This window comes from Paroedura picta, chromosome 2, assembly GCF_049243985.1.
Source record: "Paroedura picta isolate Pp20150507F chromosome 2, Ppicta_v3.0, whole genome shotgun sequence".
NCBI lineage: Eukaryota > Metazoa > Chordata > Lepidosauria > Squamata > Gekkonidae > Paroedura > Paroedura picta.
Window position 1 is genome coordinate 167,652,564 of NC_135370.1, and position 26,111 is coordinate 167,678,674.

Sequence of the window (26,111 nt, forward strand, 5' to 3'; positions counted from 1 at the left end):
AATCCTTTCTCATATTCAAGTTTCTTCTTTCCTGTAATTTGAAACCCTTTTCTCCTAGTCCGTGTCTCTGAGGCTCCAATAAACGGCCCCCTCTTCAACAGGTCCACCTTTCACGTAGTTAAGCACACGAGCACAATTTACCAAGGCTGCATTGAGCTGGAGGTGATTCTAGTGCCACAATCGTTTACCACTGGACTGGCATCCCCAGCCCACACAGGAAATCCCAACCCAGTGTTTAATGATTGTTATCGTGTAACAATAAGGCCACTTCCCACAATGTGTGGTTGCATCCCGTGTTTACAGCATGGCCCAATTCTGTCCAAGCCTGTGCCCCTTCAGAGCATCCTTGTACCCAGTTGTGTTATACCTTCATGCACAGAAGCCCATGGCTGGACTCTGAGCAGGTGGCACACACAGAAACCAGCCTGGCAGAGACTGACTATGGAGTCAGTAGGGCCTCTCAACAAACCTAGGAAGCCAGGCCAGCTCTCCATCTTGTTTGGGCTTCACTAGATTTCTTACATTTCCTCCTTGCCCAACTGACTGAGCTAAATGCGCACGTTATCTAAATCACCCCCCACAGCCAAAGACCATTAGACTATCTACAGAAAAGGAATATCCCTTCAAGGTACTAACTGCAACTTCTTTTGTCTCTCTTGCCCAGTGTAACTCCTGCCTAGCAGCATCTCTTATCCCCAAATGTCTTCCCCCAGTCCTTCCTGATAAAAAAAAGACAGGGCCATTAGCAACACATTACATCTAGCCAAGGCATTGTTCTACTTGATGAGATTACTCCACACCTCCCACTCTAGTGACCTCACAGTTCAAACCCACCTATCAGGTACTCATAATATCGGAGACCAATCAACAATCACGGACCTCGCAGTGGGCAGTCCTGGGGTTGGCCCGGGAATTTCAAACACTATATCAAGCCTTGTGCACACCCTGTGTGTGTGTGTTGTCCCTCCACACCCGGCATCCTGTCCACCCCTGATGTCGTGAACCCTGTGTTTTGGCTGCTTGGATCCAAGAAAGGTGCAGTATCTTGAACTTGTCCCCTTGTAGAACTCAGTGTAACTTGTCCTCCTGTAGAACTTTGTGTATGTATGTTTTTGCTTCTGTGTGTGTTTTGAATGTATCCCAATATTTTCCCCCAAATAAATCCCCTGAGTGTAAGCTTAGTCTTCTTCATTTAAGAAGGGTTTCTTCCAGGGAAAGGACCCCGTAAAAATTGGTAGTAAAGATCCTGTGTTACCCCGCCTCTTGCTATATTCATAATTCCCCAGCAATTTGGGTAACAGTTGTTCTTGCGAGCGTGTTTTTGTTGGAACAACAAAGGACATTTTGAAGAGAATCTCGATTTCCTTTCTCTCCCTGGGCCTAGCAAAAGTGTTGGATGAAGAGCCCCACCGAACGCTCGCGGTCAATTGTGTTCTCTTCCCAAACTACAACTCCACGATTTAATAATTGGAGCGAGGAGTGGCAGGAACAAGCGGCCGGCTCCTCTTCTCCTAACAGCCCGCTCTTCAAGCTGCCAGTCACCTGAATGGAGCCTGACAGCCAAGGCCTTCGAGTGATTTTCGGTAGGCAGCTGAATTTGAAGATTAGCTTTTCCCTCAGGTCTTCTGCGCACAACTGTTACTGGCAGTAACGATATTACTGTTGATACACCGTTACTGTTACCGCCTGTCAGAAAAATCTTGCAATTTTCTCTGAGGTGGGACATTTTCCTGGCCAAAGGTGCTCTCTTCAGAATGAAGTAAAGGCAAACTAACGACTGCTGTGGTTATACCGCATCCCTGACCCTCTGAGCTGAGACTGAGTATTCTTAGTAAGCTCGGTGAGTGATAAGTTTGAAGGCAGCCTCTCACAAAATGGCTGTAGGCCAGCTTCTTGCTCAGCCTCCTTCCTTCACCTCTTATTTCTTCCACATATATTTCTGATAAGGGCTTAGAGGAGGAGCGTGGCTCATAGCTTAAGTGCCACTCAGCGCTTAACGCCCACTCAGGGCGGCTGTCCCGCCCCTGAGTGCCTCCTCCACCAACCGGCTTGCCTGTCTGTCAAGTGGCCAGCCAATCACCTTCCGTCCCCCACCGCTGGCCAACCCCTCCTCCTTCCACTTCCCTCTGAGGCTCGGAGGCTGCAGATCCCGGCCACATGAGAGCTGCCCCTGCAGGTGAGTTCCCTAACAGCTGCCTGCAGCCTTTCGAGGTCCTGGGGGGAGGGGGAGGCTGTCCGCATAGTTCTTCCACCCCCCCCCCAATATAGTGCCTGTTGTATTCCTGAATGCAACGTGCTTTGCCCCTTTTCCTATGTTAAATAGATGTCTCAAGTACCATAACCTGATGCTACCATCTGTCAGGCAGAGTTACAAGTTCCGTTATTCAACCTTCCTGTTACACTTGGGAAATGAAAGGAAAACGCTGTTAGGTACCACCCCGTTATCAATGGTAAGTAGACAGAGAAGTAAATCACTAAATGGTTCACTTATGATTTCCCTATTTGTGTTCCCCCACCCTCCAGTGCAAACAAGCCTTTTTTGTTATACCCCCCCCCTTTCAGATTGCAATTCTTTTCCTATGGTAGGTTGAAATTATGCCTCTAAAATTTTAACCTTTTGTGTTATGTGATTTAGTGCATGTGTGTGTGTTCTTCTGCAAGTTGATTTGAACTTTCGAGTTGGAGGGAGGATTGGAATTAAAATGAAAAAGAGTAAAATACTTTTATTGTAAGAGGCCCTGACCTTGACGGCCCAGGCCAGCCGGATTTCATCAGATCTTGGAAGCTAAAAAGGGTCGTTCCTGGTTAGTACTTGGATGGGAGACCTTTGAGGGAGTCTAGAGTCACTATACAGAGGCAAGCCACCTTTCTCTCTTGCCTTGAAAACATTACCGGGTAGTCATAAGTTGCCTGCAACTGGACAACATTTTCCATCATGTATGACAGGGGTAGTCAACCTGTGGTCCTCCAGATGTTCATGGACTACAATTCCCATGAGCCCCTGCCAACAAACGTCCATGAACATCTGGATGACCACAGGTTGACTACCCCTGATCTAGGAGAGCTGGGTTTGAATCTTTACGCTGCCATGGAAACTGGCTAGATTACCTACCCTCCCACCTGACAGAGAGGAAGGGAGAACAATGTTGTAAGCATCTTCGGGTCCTCACTGAGGAAAAAGCAGGGTATAAATAAGTAAAACTTCTGTTGGCTGCAGAGGAGAGGACACGCAGTAATGGGTTTAAACTTCAAGTACAACGATATAGGCTAGATATCAGGAAAAAGTTTTTCACAGTCAGAGTAGTTCAGCAGTGGAATAGGCTGCCTAAGGAGGTGGTGAGCTCCCCTCACTGGCAGTCTTCAAGCAAAGGTTGGATGCACACTTTTCTTGGATGCTTTAGGATGCTTAGGGCTGATCCTGCGTTGAGCAGGGGGTTGGACTAGATGGTCTGTGTGGCCCCTTCCAACTCTATGATTCTATGATTCTAAACTTGCTGTACTGATCTAGACTTCTGTAGCTTTCAGGCTTGACTACTGCAATGCTTTTCTCTGTGGGGCAGTCCTTGAAAACACACTTTTCTTGGATGCTTTAGGATGCTTAGGGCTGATCCTGCGTTGAGCAGGGGGTTGGACTAGATGGCCTGTATGGCCCCTTCCAACTCTATGATTCTATGATTCTATGAAAACAGGTTTGTGCATGTGCTGGGAATTCTCCGCTATAGGCCCATAAGCTCCCCTGATGAAACTGCAATCCGAAAGGCTCCCTCAGCAGAAGGGGTTACTCTTCAACCAGTCAGAGCACCTTTGGACTTCCGGCTGTTGCAATGCAAGTGGGTGTGAGGGCAGCAATATGTCTTCTCCCCTCGCTCTAATCTTTGCTCTTCGTCGTAAGTGGCCATAGGCAGCGCCTTGGCATTGAGGAGAGCTGATTAGGACAAGGCCTGGTTAATGTTAACTATCGTTTTGCACTGTGCCCTGCCAAGGTAATTGGCACCAGTAGAGGGACCTGCTTTTGTTTCCCTGTTTCTGCTGCACACATTTGGAAACTCCACTGTGACTCAGACTGCGAGGGAGGGCTGAATTGGAAACAATGCCCTATACAAGGAGCTGGTGCCAGTCCCGGCTCTCCTGATTTAGGCCTTCCTGGAGTCTCTTTGCAGTTGGCCAAGCACTTGGAGCCCTGAATGACATCTGGGGAGTGGAAGGAATCTTGTTCACAAAGCAACAAGTATTGGGTCTGGGACCAAAACTTCCAGGCAGCATTGGTGCACACGCAAACTCAGAGGAAGCCTGGAAAGGAAATGTTTCTCCTTGGTGCCTTCATTCATATGATCAACAGTCATAAACATACAAAATGGACAGGGCCTCTTGCAATATTGTTATGCAAAACACAATGGGCTGGGGAGACCCAGGGCAGGAAACCAAGGCACCAAAGTGAAGCCAATTGAGTTCAAGGTCAAATGAAAGGCATCCTGGGAGGAAGATGCACAGGTCACTGGTCCAGCAAAATGTCATAGAAACTCACACAGACACCACCCTGTGGAAGCCTAGGGGGTTTTAAACTGGCCATGATCCATACCTAAATTTATTCATCAGTAATCTCAATCGATTTTAACATGGCCTGCTTTCTAGTGAATCTTTTTAAGAATTCAATCTTACAGTCTGAACTTGGGCTGAAGTCAATTCAAGTGATTTCAACAGGATTTACTCCCTTGTAAGTGCACAAAGGTAGGCAGCTAGACCAGAAGTCACTTTATAGACAATGTTCTGCTAGTAGACCAGATCCCCCAGAAGAGATTTCAAACTACAGAATAGTGTCTTACTCTAGGTTTGAGTTTTCATTACTTTTGGGTAAGTCTTTATACGATTTATATTGCTTTATTCTTGTAAATTGTTTTGCTCTTGAAATTGTCATGCACGATATGTTTTCCCAATGAAATCCTGTTTTTGTAGGTTTTAAAAGAAGGCTATTTATGCCACCTCTAAATGTAATATCAGAATGTTATTCGTTTGATTTTTTGCTCTTGGATTTTGTATAGGTTTGAGATTTTCAACATGTAACACATTTAATACAGATATTGGCTGCTGAGGAAGTCCATCGAAAAACCAATTCAACCGGTGCGGTTTCCAGCTGTTGTTTTGAATAAACAGTTACATTTACCACAGCTTGTTTGGAAGCCTGAACTTGGTGTTTTGTTCCTTGGTTTGATTGTCCTACGATCCAGCTAAGAGGCCTGCCAGCTAAGAGGCCTGCCATACCACTGGCTTCGTCGGTACCTACGCTTCTGTGGCAACAACTCCAAAAGCATCGTAGTAGCTGGGGGTGAGGAGTAAAACGCAGCTCATATAGCAATAGTGACAAACCCTACAAAAGACGTGGAACCTACCTTACCGCCCACCAATCACTACCAATTTTGTCTTCCTGTGACTCAATCTCTCCCCCCCCCCATTGTAGGCTTCCCCCTGCCTACCCATTACCACCAAAATGGCTGAAAAATTCGCCATCAAGATAACGGTGACCTGAATAAAATAGCGGACGGGCAGAAGGACAGAGCATTTTTAGAAATGATACATTTTAAAAAACGATTTTATTGCATTTTTGTATTTTGCTGAATGCTGGATGCTTATATTGTTGTGGACCTCCCCTGAGCCTGTTTGTGAGGAGAGTATGGTCAAGAAATCAAATAATATATAAAAATTTTAAAAATCACGATGGTTATTTATTATTGGACTTATTACCTGCCACTCCTGATGAACCAGCTCGTGGCGGGTTACAAGATATATCCCGATACATAAAATCCTGATAAAACCCCCACTAAAACCCCGTTAAAATACATGACATAACCCCAACGTGGCAGTAAAAATAACCCCATTCTATGGCGGTACGCCTACCAAAAGGGTGCTGGTGATGCGTTACAGAAATTGTAGCACGTGTCTTCCATGGAGACAGTCAGGAGAAAGGCAGCCTTACAGATACTTTAAATACATGAAATTAGGCCGATATATGCCATTGTGATGTTATTATAGAGGCATAATTTGGGAGTTTTCCAGGCTTAGTCAAGCCTATTGAAATGCAGGCAGCCACAGTCTGACTAGTTTGCAGGGGTAGTCAAATTGTGGGCCTCCAGATGTCCATGGACTACAATTTCCATGAGCCCCTGCCAGCATTTGCTGGCAGGGGCTCATGGGAATTGTAGTCCATGGACATCTGGAGGCCCGCAGTTTGACTACCCCTGAGTTAAAGCCTGCAAACAGCCCTCAAAGGCAGTCCTGTACGAAGCAGACGATCCACCAGGGACAGAAGCGAGAATTTGGCCCCAAGGAGCGCTGCCGCAGCTCAGCTATCAAAACCAGTTAGGAGAACTCCAGGTAGCTACTGCCACCTAGCAGCAACACAAGATCAAAACTCATGCTGTGCGTTTGTGCATTGGGGGGAAGGGTTCTTTTCGCTAGAAGAAGCTCCCCCCACCCCCACCCCCATCACGAGGGTGAGGTTAAAGAATTGAAAAGTAAATAAAAAATAAGAAGAGCTCTTTTTTTGTACCCCACTTTTTACTTTTCCTGAAGGAAGAAGTGTTGGTTCTTATACCCAGCTTTTGACTGCCTGAAAGACTCTCAAAGCGGCTTACATTCTCCTTCCCTTTCCTCTCCCCGCGACAGACACCCTGTGAGGGAGGTGAGGCTGAGAGAGCCCTGAGATTACTGTTCTGTAAGAAGAGTTTCTAAGAAGGCTGTGATGAGCTGCCGCTTTTAACCACTACACTTAGCTAGCTCTTGGAGTCTCAAAGTGGCTTATAATTGCCTTGCCTTCCTCTCTACCCTTTGAGGTGGGTGGGGCTGAGAGAGCTCTGGGAGAACTGTGACTAGCTTAAGGTCACCCAGTTGGCTGCATGTGGAGGAGCAGAGAATCAAAACCAGTTATCCGGATTAGAAGCTACAGCTCCAGGTGGCCCCTGGCTCTGGAATTATTGAATGTAAGACATTTCTATGGCAGTAGTCAAAATCCAGGAAGCTGTGTCCTTTGCATTGCCAGATTTCCCCTGCCACTGGCACAGGGATGAGGGAATGGGTTGCCACCTCCAGGCTGGGAAACTCCTGGAAATTTGGGTGTGGAGCCTGGGATTAATAGAGATTTGCAATGGCCTATAGCCTGGTGCAATAAAGTTTGACTATTGAATTGAGACCTCAAGGGGCGGGGGCACAATGCAAGAGTCCACCCTCCAAAGCACCCATTTTCTCCAGGGGAGAGGACCTGTAATTCTGGGTCAACCCTGGATCCCACCTGGGCCCATTCTGCACACATAGGATAATGCACTTTCAATGTGCTTTGGCAGCTGGATTTTCCTGTGCAGAATAGGAAAATCTACTTCTAAAGTGCATTGAAAGTGCATTATCTATTGTGTGCAGAATAGGCCCAGCTGGCAATGTTATCTAGCCTTCTGATTGGTCATAAGTTGTAGTGAGGGAATTCAGATCTGCTATGCAGCCCCTAGAGCGGTGGTTTTCAACCTTCCTAATGTCACAACCCTTTAATACAGTTCCTCATGTTGTGGGGACCCCCAACCATAAAATTATGCAAGTGTTCTTTCACAGAAATTAAACCAAAACTGACCAATGGCGTGAAGATCCATTGTTTATTTGTATATAAATTGTTTTTCCCCCCAGGGTTTCTCAGTTCAGTTCTGCCTCTTGTCCCAGCATGCCGATCTTGCTCTTTTCCACTTCTCCAGACAGATGAACATTCTATCTCGATCTACCCTGCAAGGCTGTTGTGTGGATGAGCGGCTGGTGACCGAGCACGGGCGTATGCAGGAGGAGCAGCACTACTGGCAGCACCCCCCCCCCCGCCGGCCAGGCTGCTTGCGCTGTCGCAATCTCTGTGAAAGGGTCATTCAACCCCCAAAGGGGTCCCAGCCCCCAGGTTGAGAACCACTGCCCCAGATAAAGCCTTGGGTAGAGAACGGTCCATCTTTTACATGAGAAAGGAAACTCCAGTCCTGCTTCCTCTGCAAACAGTCTCTTTGTCCCTTTGTACTGTGTCTGTGGAACAGTGAGCGGCAGAAATGAATGAGGAGAGCCAGTTTGGCGTAGAGAGCCAGTTTGGTGTAGTGATTAGGAGTGCGGACTTCTAATCTGGCATGCCGGGTTCGATTCTGCACTCCCCCACATGCAGCCAGCTGGGTGACCTTGGGCTCGCCACAGCACTGATAAAGCTGTTCTGACCGGGCAGTGAAATCAGGGCTCTCTCAGCCTCACCTCCCTCACAGGGTGTCTGTTGTGGGGAGAGGAAAGGGAAGGCAATTGTAAGCCACTTTGAGCCTCCTTCAGGTAGAGAAAAGCGGCATATAAGAACCAACTCTTCTTCTTCTTCTTCTTCTTCTTCTTCTTCTTCTTCTTCTTCTTCTTCTTCTTCTTCTTCTTCTTCTTCTTGCAGGAATGAAGAAAGTAGCTACTGAGAGTGTCAGCTGGGAAGGAATTAAATGCAGCACACCTTGCCTGACAGTCTGAGGATTTACTGTGGCCAGACTGGTGGTCTGGCCTTTTTGATGTTTGGGGTTCTGGCTCATTGTCCAATGACCAGGCTGTGGCTGTTCCTGATCAAAGACTGCTGGATTTATACCAGTGATCAGTCTGACTCCAGATGCCTGGGAACAGTGCTGGATTATCTGATTATTATTCTTAAAAAATTTAAAAAGGCTGGGAACATCATTCTCCTTCTGCCTGAAGCTGAAATTAGCTAAAAGGGATGTGGGGAAAACAAGAGTGCTTCCCCCAAAATGACGTTTAAAAAGTAAAAGGGCCCAATTTAATGATGGATTGATTTGTATTTGTTAGCGGTTTTTCTTCCTAAGTAACTAAAAGCAGCTTGCAATACTAATAAAACACATCAAATACATTTTTAAGCCCTAAAACCAAGGCATTTATTAACTAAATTTCACCCAGTACTCCAAGAACAACAAGAACTACTTCTTCTTCTTCTTCTTCTTCTTCTTCTTCTTCTTCTTCTTCTTCTTCTTCTTCTTCTTCTTCTTCTTCTTCTTCTTCTTCTTCCTTCTATTTGTTTACTGCCCTCCCAGGACGGCTCAGGCTTGATCTCTGCCAAACCTGCAGGGACTGAGCCAATTATGGTTCCATAGCAAAGGGCCATAACAGGGAAGGCCCTGCTTTTCCTAAATAACAGTGTAATTTCTGGTGTTAAAGGGATATGGTTCAGGGTAACATACAAGGATCCCAGGGCATGAAGCGAAGAGGTTTGTAAAGAAGGAGGCACTCCTTTAATTACCTGGAATGGTATTTAGGATTTTGGAATGGTGATATTCTGAAACAAAGAATATTTGTTAATATTCTTTAGCATGCTTAGGGCTGATCCTGCGTGGAGCAGGGGGTTGGACTAGATGGCCTGTATGGCCCCTTCCAACTCCATGATTCTATGATTCTATGATTCTATGATTCTATGGCCTGTACGGCCCCTTCCAACTCTATGATTCTATGATCCTGTGTTGAGCAGGGGGTTGGACTAGATGGCTTGTATGGCCCCTTCCAACTCTATGATTCTATGATTCTATGGCCTGTATGGCCCCTTCCAACTCCATGATTCTATGATTCTATGATTCTATGGTGTGGCTTTCCCTCACCTCTCACTGCACAGCTTCAGAAACACCCAGCCCCAATCTCCCAAAAGGCACAGAACGTTGGACCCATGACTCCCATTATACTGTATATTTGTTGGATATTTTCAGGATGCTGTTTAGTAATTTACTGCTTATTTACTCTCCCCTTATAGATGCAGTCTAGTGATTTCAGGTTCATTGTCTGAAGACGTGTGCATGCACACCTTGAATAAAAGGTTGTTGGTCTTAAAGGTGCTCTTGGGCCCCAAATTTGTTTTGTTCAGGATCATTAGACAACAACGCAGGTTCAGGGATATCCCAGCCTAGGTGATGGCGTTGTGCCGTCTGATGGCAGCCCTATATTATTTTATAGGTCAGTGGGGCGGTTTTGGTGGTTGATGCTCATAAGGGGCAACCTTTTATGAGAATAGTTGTTGGGTTTTCCTGATGGTAGAAGGTGCTCTTAAGTCACAGCCTGCGAACATGCCTCTGTAGGGCAGTGATTCTCAACCTTCCTAATGTCGCGACCCTTTAATACAGTTCCTCATGTTGGGGTGAGCCCCAACCATAAGATTATGCAAATGTTCTTTCACAGAAATTAAACCCAAACTGACCAATGGTGTGAAGATTGTTCATAATTAGTTTTTTTTTCTGGGGTTTCTCAGTTCAGTTCTGCCTCTTGTCCCACCATGCCCATCTTGCTCTTTTCCGCTGCTCCAGACAGACGAACACTCTATCTCGATCTACCCCACAAGACTGTTGTGTGGATGGCACCCCCCCGGCCAAGCTTCTTGCCCTGCTGCGACCCCCTGTGAAAGGATCATTCGACCCCCAAAGGGGTCCTGACCTCCAGGTTGAGAACCACTGCTGTAGGGCTTCCAAAGCAAGAGACATGTACTGGTGGTTGGCCATTTCCTGCCTCTGCATTGTATCCCCATGCTTTCCTGGTGGTCTCCCATCCAACTTCTAAGCAGAGCTGACCTTGCTTAGCTTCCCAAGTCCACTGAGATGAGGTTAGCCTGGGTCATGGCCAGGCATTCTGTCTGTCATCTTAACAAGACTTGTTACTGGTGCTGTGCTAGCTGTGCTATACTAGCGAGAACAGACTGGAACGCTCTGAGCCTCGGGCCTTGGCATAAAGATAGAAACAGGGAGAAAGAGGCATTGGCCGTCCATAACCCAACGTGCTGAAAGGCAGCTCATGTGCTTGCTTGTTCAGGCTGACTCCTCAAACTGTTCTACAGTAATGGACAAAAGGTGTGGGCTGAACCTGAAGCAGAGATGCTGCACAGCTTCTTCAGTTGTGAGGGAAACACCTGAGAAGAAATTCAAATGAGTAGCCGTGTGGGTCTGAAGTAGCACAATAAAATCAGAGTCCAGTCGCACCTTTAAGACCAACAAAGTGCACTCGAAAGCTCACACCTTGAATAAATCTTTGTTGGTCTTAAAGATGCGACTGGACTCTGATTTTATTGTACCTGAGAAGAGGACCAGCTCTGGCCTGTGAAAGGACTAAAAGCTTTCACTAGGCCATTGGTCTGAGGTTATTCATTATGGCAGGGATCCCCAATGTGGTGCCCATCAAGTATTTTTTGAAAGTGGGTGGGGCCCAATTGCTTTTGAACTTGCAAGGCTTCTCATGGGCTATTGGAGATTTGATTAGCGGTTTATGTTTTTAAAATGCAGCTGCCAGGATCTTTACTGGATGACAGAAGGCAAGAGGCAGCAGTGGTCTGGCTCCGCCTCCTGGGGCAGCCATTTTGTTGCTGTGCCTGACATGCAGTATCAGAACTCCAAAGGTGCCCACAGGCTCAAAAGGGCAGGGACACCTTCAAGAACTTGGGGGTGATCTTTGATGACTCCCTTACAATAGATCACTAAGATAACTTGCCAGTCCTTCTTCCATGTGTACCAGCAAAGCTACTAGTGCCCTATTTGACCTCTAGGCTGGATTACCGTAACTCACCTTACGTGGGACGACCCTTGGCCCTGACCTGGAAACTGAGACTGGTGCAAAATGTGGCTGTTCTAGTCTTTGTTAGGACACCGTGGAGGGCCCATATTAGACCTATCTCCAACCGCAGATCTGGTTGCCCGTTGAATCTCAGATCTGGTTTCAGTTTTAACCTTTAAGGCCCTGCATGTCTTGGGGACCGCCTCTCCCAACATGCTCTTAGAAGAACACTAATATTATCAAGTGTTAATATGCTGATGGTTCCTGGCCCAAAAGAAGTGTGCTTGGCCTCCACCAGGGCCTTTTAATCCCTGGTAGAAGATGCTACCTGCAGAAACCCAGGCCCTAATGGAACTACTAATCGCCTTCCCTTTCCTCTCCCCACTACAGATACCCTGTGAGGGTGGTGAGGCTGAGAGAGCCCTGATATTACTGCTCAGTCAGAACAGCTTTATCAGTGCTGTGGAGAGCCCAAGGTCACCCAGCTGGCTGCATGTGGGGAGCACAGAATCAAACCCAACTTGCCAGATTAGAAGTCCGCACTTCTAGCCACTACACCAAGCAAGCTCTCTCAGAGGGTAACATGGTTGGTCTGCTGTAGAACAGCTAGATTTGAGTCTAGCAAGATCAGCAAGTTTTTTGGGGGTATGAGCTCTCAAAAGTGAAAGCTCCCTTTGTTGGACAGCTGATAGCTGATCTCTGCTGCAGAGAGTTTTGACTCTCAAAGTTATGTTTTTGGTCTCAAAGGCCATGCTGAACTCGCAGCTGGCTTTTCTTCCTAAGCCTTTAAGGGGCCTGCAGTCAGCTTGAAAATTCCAGCTGACTAAATCCAACACGAACTTCTTCACACACTCTGAATGCTCAAAATGCTGCATAAAGGGTATTGCTATTCTGTTGTGTCTGTGCTCCTGCTGAGGACCGAGTTTGAGGTCTGAGGCAGGATCGTAATCCTGCAGCACAGTTAGCCAATGAGCATCTAGATCTCATCTGCCGGATCCGGTCAGTTTAAACTGAAACTGCCCTTTGGAAAATGGCATGCAGTGGCAGGAAGATCTATTGTCTGCTTGTGTATATAAGTTGGGGTTTTTCGGAGGTGGTGTCGTCTCAGTTTTTGCCCCTTTGTACCATCATGCTGGGAGTCACAATAAAGAGCTGAAAGGAGTTCCCAGTATACTCCTGTCTTCCTTGAACTCACAAATTTAACCTATTCCATCAATTGGCATGTTATTTAAGGAAATACTACACAATATTTCATCAGCTGATGTTTGTTTTGTGGCAAATATTATTGAGGGGTCCAACAATTTTCAATGCTAGTATTGTGTTATGCATACAATAATTCCTCCTCAGGAAGTTGCTCAAAGCGACTTATTAGGCTTTTGTACTTCTTCGGGCTCAAATCTAATTTGGGGTTTGCCTCTCTCCTTGGAACGCGCCCGAAGTCCTTCCAAGACAGGAGAAGCAGAATCATTCTTATCAGAAATGCTACTGAGGTGATTTCACAGAGTAGTCTTTCAGGCCTTCCCTCCATAGAGCCCCAGCTAACCCAAGTCTGTCAGATCTCAGAAACCAAGTAGGATTGCCCCAGTTCAGTGTTTGGATGGGAAACCACCAGCACCTCTGTACGTCTCTTGCCTTGACGACCCTATGGCAGTGGTGGCCAAACTGTGGCTCTCCAGAGGTCCATAGAGCAGTGGCCCCCAACCTTTTTATTACCAGGGACCAGTTAACGCTTGACAATTTACTGAGGCCCGGGGAGGGGTTAGTCTTTTTCCGAGGGATGCCGTCGCCTGAGCCCCTGCTCCACTTGCTTTCCCGCTGGCACCCCTGACTTCCCACCCACCGCACACTGGGGGGGGGGCTGCCAGCAGCAGCTGCGTAGTGCCATGCCGAGGGGTAGCCCCAGCCATGGCGGCTGCCAGAGAGCACCAAAGGTGAGCCGGCAGCAGAGTGGCAAGGCAGCCCCTGAGGCAGCAGCCGCTGAGGAGGACAAGGAGGAGCTGCGGCCCGTACCGACTGATCCATGGACCGGCACCAGTCCCCGGACCGGGGGTTGGGGACCACTGTACACTGGCAGGGGCTTATGAGAACTGTAGTCCATGGTCCTCTGGAGAGCCACCGTTTGGCCACTTACAGAGTCAGAAGTCAGCTGCAACCTGATAGAAGATTCCAGCACCACCACCACCAGTCTCCCTGGGTCGTGATGGGAACAAAGCTCCCATGGAACTGTGGGAAAATTCCCAACTTATGCTGTGGTAAGGCAAACGTTAGGTCTATTTACCGTGGGGTTAATGTTCTTTAAGCATCCTGCCTGCTTCTTTAGCGCTCTTTGCCTCGGTCCTGTTTTTCCCCTATTAAGCGGTTTTCAAAATGACAATGCCTTCTGTCACAGACCTGCTCAGCAACTGCCAATGAATATTTGCTCAACAGGGTTAAGCAAGTATTAAAGTTTATTGCGCCAGGAGAGCGACCCGGCCTTGGCCTAAGTAAGCAAAGTCTGAGGGGACCAAAGGATCAGCCCATGTCCCTCCCATCCTCACACTGATCTCGTGAGCAAACGTTCTCGTCAAGGCTGATTCCAGGGTTTTTTTGGGGGGGGGGATCCTGGTCAAACAACCCCCAGGGGGACCCTGTCATAAGAACATAAGAGAAGCCATGTTGGATCAGGCCTTTTAATCTGGCGAGCCAGGTTTGAGCAGATTTGTCCTGGGTGACCTTGGGCTCGCCACAGCACTGAGAAAGCAGTTCTGACTGAGCAGTAATATCTGGGCTCTCTCAGCCTCACCTCCTTCACAGGGTGTCTGTGGTTGAGGGAAGGCGATTGTAAGCCGCTTTGAGACTCCTTTGGGCAGAGAAAAGTGGCATATAAGAAGCAACTCTTCTTCTTCAAAGACACTGGTGCCATTAGGCTTACAGTTGCCTTCCCTTTCCTCTCCCCACAACAGACACCCTGTGATGTGGGTGAGGCTGAGAGAGCCCTGAGATTCCTGCTTGGTCGGAACAGTTTATCAGTGCCGTGGTGAGCCCAAGGTCCCTCAGATGGTTGCATGTGGGGGAGGAGCGGGGAATCAAACCTGGCTCGCCAGATTAGAAGTCCGCACTCCTAACCACTACACCATGCTGTGGTTTGGAAGTAGCAATGGACCCTGCGAGAAACTCTGGCAGCTGCCGTATCCCCCCCCCCCCATACACACACCTGCTTCTTGTCTATCAGGAAGGTCTGAAGCAGATGAGCCAAAGATCACACCTCTCAAAGGAGAGCCAGTTTGGTGTAGTGGTTAGGAGTGCGGACTTCTAATCTGGCATGCCAGGTTTGATTCTGCGCTCCCCCACATGCAGCCAGCTGGGTGACCTTGGGCTCCCCACAGCACTGATAAAACCATTCTGACCGAGCAGTGATATCAGTGCTCTCTCAGCCTCACCCACCCCACAGGGTGTCTGTTGTGGGGAGAGGAATGGAAGACAACTGTAAACCGCTTTGAGCCTCCTTCGGGTAGGGAAAAGCGGCATATAAGAACCAACACTTCTTCTCATGAAAACTGTATTGCTAAGTGGGGAAGGTAGAGGGTGTTAAGCCCTTCAGCTCCACTCAGGTTCCCTCTTCAAAACTGGCCTCCCTTGTTTTATTAGCATTTTAAAGAGAGAAAAACATGGTTATTTTAAAGAGCCTGTCTCCTAACCACTACACCAAGAGAGCCAGCATAGTGTAGAGGTTAAGAGTGTTGGCTTTTAATCTGGCAGGCTGGGTTTGATTCCCCTCTCCTCCAGCTGGGTGATCTTGGGCTAGTCACTGCCCTGATAGTGCTGTTCTCACAGAGCAAGCTGGAGAAGGCTTTTCCAGTCTCTCAAAGATGGAGACTTTTGGGGAAGTGTTGCCAGCGTTGGGTTAAGAAATTCTGGAGATCGGAGATGGAGCCTGGGAAGGACAGAGTCTGAGGAAGGGAAGGAGCACTGAGATGTCCACCAAAGAAGCCCAGGGGCAGGCAATGGCGAGCTACCTTGGAACGTCTCTCGCTAGGAAAACACAGCCGCAGCAGGAAGAGTCAGGCTACTGTCCCAAAATTCCTAACCACCCCCTACTGCTCCCAAATTTCTCACTGCCCCCTGGATCTTTCCACTGCCCACTTCAGGAACCCGTATTCTAAACAAACAAATGTTGCTTTCACACTAGGAGTGCATATTCCTTCAAAGGAGGGGTTTTTGAACATGGCCTGATCATGGCCTCCACCTGTTAGCCAAGCAAGGCACAGAAATTGTATCTACACTGTATCTTTGTGTCCTGGTTCCATACACGGGCACGCATGGATCTGTATGATTCCCACAGCCTCCATGGCAACTGTGTGATGGTCCGTTTGCTCAGATGGCTATCTATTGCTTGGATTGAGCCACCAATGTGCAAATTTCAAAAAACAGTTAATTAACAGCAGAGCCCAAGTGGGCTTTGACTGATCTTTAGTGTGTAGCCCCATAGGGACTAGGCTCACTTGCTCATTTATTGATACTAGGTTCTTCTTTTGCAGAATGCCCCCCACACTGAAAATACAGTAGAAATCCTTATTCCCTTACTGCCCAGAGAGTAACACCACAGGGAACACCCTCTCTTGCAGCCCCTGGGGCCACAGAAGAACATGCATATTAGATGACCCCTGTGAATTCAAAGAGAGGCCTTTAATGTCATCGCCTGATGTCCACAGCAATGCTTCCGATATCTTAATTGGCTGTGGCAAGCAGGAACATTATGCTCCCCACAGGGGTAGAGCTTTTCATGCTGCTGTTAGAACAGTTCCATTATAATCTTTGCTCTTGAAATGTTTCTTTTAAGAATCTCGAAGAAAAGGCTATCACAGCCAGAAGAGGATGTTAGTGAGAGCAACTGTAGATTTTTAGTTGCCTTTTCCTTTCAGGAAAACTTCTACAAGTGTGAAGAAAGGGTAGGCAAATAAGGGCGACATCTAGAGTCCCAGTTCCTTTTGAGGAATCTCGAACAGACACCCTCTCAGGGGTCTCAAAGGTGAGCAGAGACCCAGATGTACCTGAGGGTCCGCCTCCCTGCCTATGCCCCTCAAAGAGCTCTACACTCCACCAACAACAACTGGCTAGTGGTCCCTGTCCCTGTCCAGTTTTCCCAGTGACCCCTAGAATAGCAGTGCCCCAGGGGCCACTCAGATTAGCCAGCTCAAGTCCTGTTTTCACTCCCCAATCCATTCCTGATTCAATTTGGCTTATTTATTTTATAATTATTTGGAATGGGGTCATGCCCTGAGAGTTCAGGCTGGCTAACCAGAAATTTTGTTAAGTGGGTGTCCTCTAAAGAGAGCCCCTGTGGTTATAAAAAAAAGTCTTGGACCAAGTTCGAATTACCCCTTGCACCATGGAAGCAAGCTGGATGACTTTGGGTGCAGAGGAGAGGGTGCAAAGGAGAGTGATGAGAATGATCTGGGGCCTGGGGACCAAGCCCTGGGAGAAAAGGCTGAGGGACTTGGGAAGGTTCAGTCAGAAGAAGAGGAGGTGGAGAGGGGACAAGATTGCTCACTTTAAGTATCTGAAAGGATGTCACTTAGAGGAGGGCAGGGAAAGGTTCCTGTTGGCAGCAGAAAATAGGACCTGCAGTCATAGGTTTAAACTATGTGTAGAACAATACTGGCTAGATATCGGATTTTTTTTCACAGTCAAAGTAATTCAGCAATGGAATAGGCAGTTTAAGGAGGTGGCGAGTTCCCCTTCCCTGGTGGTCTTCAAGCAGCAGCTGGACAGATACTTATCCTGGGTTGAATCTGCACTTACTTTGTTTATTCAGTTGTCAATCCTGTTGAATTCAGATCGATTTGAACTTGGGTCTTCCTCTCCCCTCCTCCCCACTGAAACAGACAAGTGTTCTGCACATACGTAGGGAGGCTCAGAAGGAGAGGGGGGAGCCAAGCACAGCAGGAGCCTCTTCCTTTCTTTTCTTTTCTTGAACGAGGGAGGGGAGAGGATCGGAGACAGCAGAGGAGGGGGGGGGAAACTCACAAGGCAAACCACAACTGACAAAAGTTAGGGCTTCTGCTGAGAGAAAATTAGGGCTTCCTCTTTAAGAAAAGCTTGGCAGCTTTGGCCAATCAGGGCATCTCTACCACGGAGTCAGCCCTGGCCAATCAGAGCTTCTCTACCATAGAGTCTGCATCAAATGTGAAGCAGCCAGAGTTCCTCATGGTTTCTCAATCCGATTCTTAACATATTGAGGGTTAAAAAGCACTCTAAGGTATTGCAGGATAAAGGTAGGGTCACTCCGGATCAATCCTGCTTGTTGCAGAGGGAAAGTTTAAATTGGACAAAATCAAAATGGAAATCGCATTCAGTGGAGATGGCAGGGACTGAATCGACCTGGGATTGGAATAAAAGCAGACTCCACCCTGGATTCTTGAGGCTGATCCTGCATTGAGCAGGGGGTTGAACTAGGCAGCCTGCATGTCCCCTTCCAACTCTAGGATTCAGCATCAATGAAACTGAGATTTTTATGTGTCCCCCCAACCTACCAAATGAGAAGACTGTCTGGAGTTTCTTGTCACGGTTGCTTAGATACCAAGGGAGGTGAAAACCCAGCTGGGTGAAGCAAAGCAGCTTTGAAACACCTGTTACCACCGTCCTCCCCATACTGGCTTAGAACTTGAAGGAGCAGCCTATGGATGAACAGTGAACCATTTTGACTGGAGTTATTATGACAGTGCTTAATACCCCCGGGCCAGAAAAAATAACTAGGCAAGGCAGCCAGGGCATTGTGGTGTGTGGTGGGCGAGGCTGTAGCCCTGGTGGAGGCTGGGGAGATGTCTCTGGAGGCAGCTGGGTGGTCACGGCTGCTGGTGGTCATGGTGGGACGACGGCCAAGCCAGGGCAGCAGAGGAGTGCCGTCCCTGGTGGCTGGGCAGGGTCTGGCCGCAAGGCTGGCTGTGCGCGTCACGACTGGCCCAATCCAGCTGGATTGGCCCATGCAGGCAGATGCTCAGGCCGGACACCGGACAAGTCCGGGACAAACCTCCGCCCACAGGGACTTTTCCGAAATATTAGAGGGTAAGGATACTTTTTAAAAAAAATCAGAATTGGTGATCTAAATAGTTTCACAGCTTGAACTATTCAAGGTGTTCATTAATTCATGTCTCTATGCATCTCGGATTAAGCACTCTGGTTGTTTTTTTCTTCCTTGTGCCTCCTCACAGTAGTCCAGCTGGACTGGGGCTGGCCGTGGTGGAGGAGCATTTAGATGCCACATTTCAGACTCGCTGGTTATCTTGGGTGGGTGCGGAATGGAACCTTGAAGAAGATCACTCCCAGACCAGTCAGCACAATCTTTTTCAGTGTGTTGCCAAGGCAACGGCCCACCGTGGCCACAGAGGCAAAGGAATATGGCTCAAAAAACCAGAGAAAGCAAAAACATTGCACCCACGTGGAATAATGCCGTGTAGTGAACGACAACTTGAAACAGCATCGCCACAAGGTTTTCGCACATGAAGCTGCCTTATCCTGAATCAGAGCCTCGGGAGGTGCCTTTTAACTAGAGGTGCTACCTGGGGCCTTCTGCATGCCAAGCAGATGCTCTAACCCTGAGCCACAGGCTCTCCCAAATAATGTTTGGACAAAATGCCTAGCAAAGATTGAGCAGGGGAGCCTGGAGTGGGCTGCTGTGCTCCGTTTTATGGCACTATCCAGAAGGGGAGATGCCGTCACTCAATTCCAAGTTTCAGTAGCAAAACGCTGCCCCCTTCAGTCAATTTGAAGTTACTACAAATAGGAGAAAACCTGTTTCTTTCCCGTTTCCTTTCCCAGTGATGGGATCCCCCGCCCAGCAATTATACAAGCCAGACTTGTCACATTCTCTGCCAGGAAGGCCTTTGATCATTTTCAGATGATAACGCATTCAAATATGTGCCAATTAAAATATCCTTGATGCAGAGTTTAAAAAAAAACACACCTATAAAATAATCCAGGTGATTAACTGCCTGATTTACCGGCAGCAAATAGAGAAAACCTGAAAGGAGTACTTGATGAAGTCAAATGGGCAGCCGTGTTGGTCTGAAGTAGCACAATAAAATCATAGTCCAGTAGCACCATTAAGACCAACAAAGATTTATTCAGGGCGTGAGCTTTTGAGTGATTTTATTGTGCTACTTGATAAAGGTTAGAGCAGAAATTTTCAAAGCAGGATTGGAGCTGGAACATCAAGAAGCCAAGCGTGACGCATGCTATGGTAATCCCTGTTGCTATCCATGGGTGTGGAAGCTGGACAGGGAAGAAAGTGGGCAGGGAGATATTTGATTCATTTGAAATGAATTGAGAGAACTCAAAGAGAACTGCTTGGTGAGAATAGCTCTAACAGGACTATGACTAGCCCAAGGTCACCCAGCTGGCTGCATGTGGAGGAGTCAAGAATCAAACCCGGTTCTCCAGATTAGCAACAGTTGTTCTTACATCATGGTGGCTCTCCGGAAGGTTCTTTATAAAGAGAAAGGGATTGTGAACTGAACCACTGTGTATAGAACCTCTTAACAGTTTGCAGGGTGTGTTAGCTTTTTGCCTTATTTTCTACCGATTATATATGATTTTCCTGCCTTGCACCTGCATTCATAGAATCATAGAATAATAGAGTTGGAAGTGACCTCTTGGGTCATCTAGTCCAACTCCCTGTACTATGCAGGACACTCACAACCCTATCGCTCATCCACTGTCACCTGCCATCCCCTTGAGCCTTCACAGAATCAGCCTCTCCGTCAGATGGTTCTCCAGCCTCTGTTTAAAAATTTCCAAAGATGGAGAACCCACCACCTCCTGAGGAAGCCTTTTCCACTGAGAAACTGCTCTTCTTCCGGATGTTAAGATGGAATTTCTTTTGCATTAATTTTATCCCATTGAATCATAGAATCATAGAATCATAGAGTTGGAAGGGGCCATACAGGCCATCTAGTCCAACCCCCTGCTCAACGCAGGATCAGCCCTAAGCATCCTAAAGCATCCAAGAAAAGTGTGTATCCAACCTTTGCTTGAAGACTGCCAGTGAGGGGGAGCTCACCACCTCCTTAGGCAGCCTATTCCACTGCTGAACTACTCTGACTGTGAAAAACCTTTTCCTGATATCTAGCCTATATCGTTGTACTTGAAGTTTAAACCCATTACTGCGTATCCTCTCCTCTGCAGCCAGCAGAAACAGCATCCTGCCCTCCTCCAAGTGACAACCTTTCAAATACTTAAAGAGGGCTATCATGTCCCCTCTCAACCTCCTTCATGTCCCCTCTCAACCATTGGTTCTGTATCATGTCGTTGATGATACAAGCATGTTATTTATTTGTTTCAGATTTCTGCAATAGTTGCATAGCAGGGTGAGGAGGATATCCCAGCCGACTTTGGCTCTCTGATTGGTTCACATCCCCCTGGCCACCTGTTTCCAGCACAGCTGCCTCCAAACACTTTGTTAATATTAAACATACACAAATCTTTATTTGCTCCATGTTGGGGAACGGCTCTTCTTGATACCAAGTCCTTTTATACTGCAAAGCACGCAAAAATGGACTCCCTGTTGAACGGCTGTCCTCACGGTGATTCTCGTACCTGCAGATCATTTTAATGAGAAGGGCAGAAGCTTTCCATCTTGTCGACCTTTGGCAAGACAGAGAATCGAAGAATTATGCATTTTTTAAACAAGGGATTACTGAATTATTTACGTACGTCGAACAATCACGGCTGCTCCTACATGGCTTTCCTTTCCTATGTTCCACTCCCTTCAATTCCTACCATATCAGCTGTGACCCCTCTTATGACTCAGCTGTCTCCAGCCCCTCCATTCTCCTGTACTTATTCTTTCTGGCAAAGTGTCTGAAACGGCTAGGGTGCCAACAGGCCTGGAGAACAGAGGTCTAAGGGGACATTATGTATAAAGTGATGTTCCCTCCATGGCTATGAAACCATTTCCCCACATCAACCCTATGCTGAGTGAAAAGTGCATTCTTCTTCTTCTTCTGGCCTGGGGTCAACTCTATCTGCATGAGAGAAGAAGAAGAAGAAGAAGAGTTGGTTCTTATATGCCGCTTTTCTCTACCCGAAGGAAGCTCAAAGCAGCTTACAATCTCCTTCCCCTTCCTCTCCCCACAACAGACACCCTGTGAGGTGGGTGAGGCTGAGAGAGCCCTGATATCACTGCTCGGTCAGAACAGCTTTCGCAGTGCTGTGGGGAGCCCAAGGACACCCAGCTGGCTGCATGTGGGGGAGGAGCCCAGCATGGGGCTCATGGGAATTGTAGTCCATGGACATCTGGGGAGCTACAGCTTGGCCACCCCTGCTTGGCTGACCCTGCATTGAGCAAGGGGGTAGATTAGATGACCTTCCAACTCTATGATTCTATTCAGCATTTTAAATTAAACAAATTAAACTTTTCATGTTTTTTTAACAATGTTGTAAACCCCCTGAAGCCCGTTATGGGAGAGAGGCAGTAGAAAAATCCAATAATAATAATAACAACAACAACAACGATGATGATGATGATGAAATACCCTTTTTGTCACGTATGACGTTGTTAATTGCTAGGACGCTGGACTGTCAAGAAAAAGAAATCATGTCATCTGTTCCAACAAACAAAAATTTTTCCTGGCACACGTGGCAATTCCAGCCTGGGGCCCACAGATTCTAGTCTGTCACTCTTAACCACTCAGGGGGACGGGGGGGGGGGACGGGACGGATGTAGTACAGAGATGGGGGAAATGCAGCTGTCGTCAGTTTTTTGGAAGGGGTGAGTCAGCACATCAGAGCACATTGCCTCTTTCCAGTGTCAAAGACCATTAAGTTAACAGCAGGTAACCAGTGAGAAGGACTTCAGGAAATGCTGATGACAGAGCAGAGAGCAGAGCCAAGGACACCTGTGCCGCACCTATCCCATTCGTAGGAAGAGGAGGTGACACTGAGATCTTTCCCCCCCAGTGGTCAGGCAGCTCTAGCGTTTGGTTTTCAGTGGCCACCCTGAAGCAAAGAGTCGTCATCCCTCATGTACATCTGGGGAGCCACCCTTTGGCCAACCCTGCAGTAGAGTCACCACTCACAAACTGGCACGAAACCCCACAGACAACTTGAAAGTTTGTGAAAAGTTGATGCTGGATCACCTGCCACAAACTTGACTTTGTGGACCACTAACTGGCCAAAATTGATCATGAACTTTAGTTCGCTAGCTGTTTTTTGCCCATCTTCCCTCCACAACACACACGGCCTTTCAGGTGTGGCTGGACACCTGTTTTATGCTGCTCCAAGGGACTAGCAGGACTACATTGGAGGGGTTATTAAACCAGCAGAAGGTAGAGGACTGAGACCCTGTTGGATTCAGACAACTGTGGAAGTCCAAAGGAAAGAAGGGTTTTCTTGGATGCTTTAGGATGCTTAGGGCTGATCCTGCGTTGAGCAGGGGGTTGGACTAGATGGCCTGTATGGCCCCTTCCAACTCTATGATTCTATGATTCTATGATTCTAAGGGTTCCTCTCCCAACAAGCTATTCCCTTTTCCTCCTTGTTCCCAAGGCAAAGTATTCTGAATAATTGTGATGTCCTAGTAAAACAATCTAAACATTCATCTTTCTAAGGAAGACGGTTTACATACAGTCTTGCTCTGGTTTGGCATCTGAACTAGAGCAGGATGGCTTGAAATCGCCTCTCCCACAGAGATGTTAGATGGCACCAGGAAATGAGTTTTCTCTCCATTGCAAACTGTGGCTTTCCTTTCCTACCAAATGTGTTGAAGCCTCCCCTCTTGTGTTCTCAGAATTTTCCACCCACATTCCACTTATCTGGAGAGGCACCTTTGCACATTCCCCTCTCACCCCTCGTTCAGAGGCAAGCTGAGCTGTGGATTCTCTTCTGTTATGCTGATTCCTGAAATTGTCCCTTGAGGTCATCGACAGTGAAAGGAGTAATTGGCTGGCCACTCTTTAAGGTCTACAATTGCACTTTCATACCTAAGAAACTGCTTGTAATCTTGCCTAACCATTTTTTTTACAGGTTTAAAATAAACTAGCAGGCTTTTTTCTCTTTGTTTTTTGCTGCAGGAACAAACTGTTCATGACCTGCGCATATATAGAGGATAACACCATGTGGAAACATGGGAGAAATACATTCCGCACCCCATTAACATAGCATTATACTTATCGTATGAAGGTGCTGCATTTTTGGCATTTTGTATGACATCGCCAACCTCCTTTGTCCGGCCAGCAAACCTGCAGCAAACCACATCTGCAATTTTAAAGCGCTAGTTGGGGAATCGCATAAAGTGGATTCCCCAACCTAAATAGCTTGAGTTACAGGAGAGCAACCAGCAAGCCACATGCTAAAGAAATGCATGGACACGAAGAAGCACTATCTCCTCCTCCAATGTCCCACCCTCACACCTGCTTCCCTCTCCCTTCTCCTGGGGCCATCAGGTAGCTTCTTCCTACATCTGTACCATTTTCTTGTTTCCACTCCTCCCCCAAGCCACTATTTCTTCCTGCCACTAGGCTTTGTAAGACAAAAAGTTTGATTTATTTATATATTTTGTATCCATCGCTCTTGAAAATCATCTTGTGGCGGGTCACAATTAAAAAGTAAAAACCCCAATACTACATTAAAACCATTACAAACATATTTAACAACATACACTGGCAACGAGAGGTAACCCTCCCTCAAATCTTCCAGTGTCCCCCCCCCCCCCGTGTCCAGTACCTCAGGGCTTCAATTCCAAGGGTTACCAATTGATCTTATCATTTTCTGTAGTTCTTAGTTATAGAATTATGGAGTTGTGGAGGGGCCCCTTCATCTCCTGCACCCTGTCCTCAATCAAACACCTGGCAGAAGAGCTCCATTTTACAAGCCCTATGGAACTGTGAAAGATCTCGCAGTGCCCTCAGCTCTTCCGGGAGCTCATTCCACCAGGCTGGGGCCAGGATTGAAAAGGCCCTAGCCCTGGTCGAGGACAGGTGAACATCCTGTGGGGCAAGAATCACCAACAGGTTAATACCTGCAGAGCCCAAGGCCCTGTGGGGAGTATAAGGCGATAGGCGGTCCCTCAGATATGTGGGACCCAGACTGTGAAGGGCCTGGAAGGTTAAGAGCAGAACCTTAAACTTGATCCGGACTGTGACTGCCAACCAATGCAGCTACTTCAGCACTGGCTGGATATAGGCCCTCTTAGATGCTCCAGTGAGGGCCTTAGCTGCTGCATTTTGTGCCAGCTGCAATTTCTGGGTCAAGGACAAGGGAAGGCTGGTGTAGAGTGACTTACAGAAGTCTATCCTGGAGGTGATTGTCGCATGGATCACTGTGGCCAGGTGTTCCGTGGACAGATAGGCTGCTAGTAGCCTCGCTGGGTGAAAAAATGCCAGGCATGCTATTCTCTCATGACCTGCACCTCCATACGTGCAGGTCATGAGACTCTTGTCTACCTGCAAACTGCATTATGGACTTTGAAACTCTGTCTTACAACTTTGCCAGTCTCATGAGTATATTGTGTTAGTCAGGAATATTATACAATACTCTTATTTTTTCACTGCTAGTATATAAGTTTCATAAAAGGTAAAGGTAAAGGTATCATATCTGACCCTTGGGGTGTCGCCCTCTAGCGTTTTCATGGCAGACTCAATACGGGGTGGTTTGCCAGTGCCTTCCCCAGTCATTACCGTTTACCCCCCAGCAGCAAACTGGGTACTCATTTTACCGACCTCGGAAGGATGGAAGGCTGAGTCGACCTTGAGCCGGCTGCTGGGATCGAACTCCCAACCTCATGGTTAGAGCTTCAGACTGCATTTCTGCTGCCTTACCACTCTGTGCCACAAGAGGCCCATATAAGTTTCATAGGTGCACCTTAATAAATACAAAATAACTTTTAAAATCTTGTGTTTGATTTTGGAACAAGCTAAGTTGAAGCCTAGCCTGCCTTACTCGTGCTAGACTACCAGAACAACCTTTTGTCTCGTGGGTCTTGCCTCTGGACGGAATCAAGTTCCTGTTAAACCCCTGACAGGCCTCAAGACTGCCGCTGGGTCTTGAATGCCTAGGGGACCATTCAGAGGTGGTGGCAGTACTACCGAACAAGGCGGTTGGGTTATCTACTTCCTTGGGTTTTATAATTGTTCTGACTCTTCTCGTGGGCCACCCTCTTCTCTGAGGCCTGTGTAGACTTGGCCTCGGGGAAGTGAGGTATGACCACAAGCCCAAGTCTGGGTTGGGAAACACTGGAAGGCTTAGGAGTAGATTGGGGACTTGTGGGACCTCAGTGGGGTATAATGCCATACTAAAGATGCCAGACCTCAGGTAGGATCTGGGGATCCTCCAGTTTTACAGCTCATCATCAGTTCCCCTGGAGAAGATGGCTGCTTTGGAGGGTTGGCTCCATAGCACTATACTCCACTGAGGTCTCTCCGTGTCCCAAATCCTGCCCACTCTCAGCTCCACCCCCAAAGTCTCCAGGCATTTGCCAGCCCAGAGATGGCAACCCTATGCCATACATATCCCACCCAAAGCAGTCGCTTCTTCCTGGGGCATTTATGTCTCTTACCTTGAGATCAGTTTTT

General features: G+C 47.5%; 1 long non-coding RNA gene across 2 annotated transcripts; it reads left to right on the forward strand.

Moving 5' to 3' along the window:
• Positions 1–904: 904 nt before the first annotated feature.
• Positions 905–5,616, forward strand: LOC143828843 (uncharacterized). Of its 2 annotated transcripts, XR_013227929.1 has the most exons (4): positions 905–1,035; positions 1,385–1,583; positions 2,324–2,450; positions 5,040–5,616. It is a non-coding gene; the product is annotated as an uncharacterized LOC143828843 (long non-coding RNA). The 2 variants fall into 2 exon arrangements; XR_013227930.1 differs by lacking the exon at positions 1,385–1,583.
• The last annotated feature ends 20,495 nt before the right edge of the window (positions 5,617–26,111 follow it).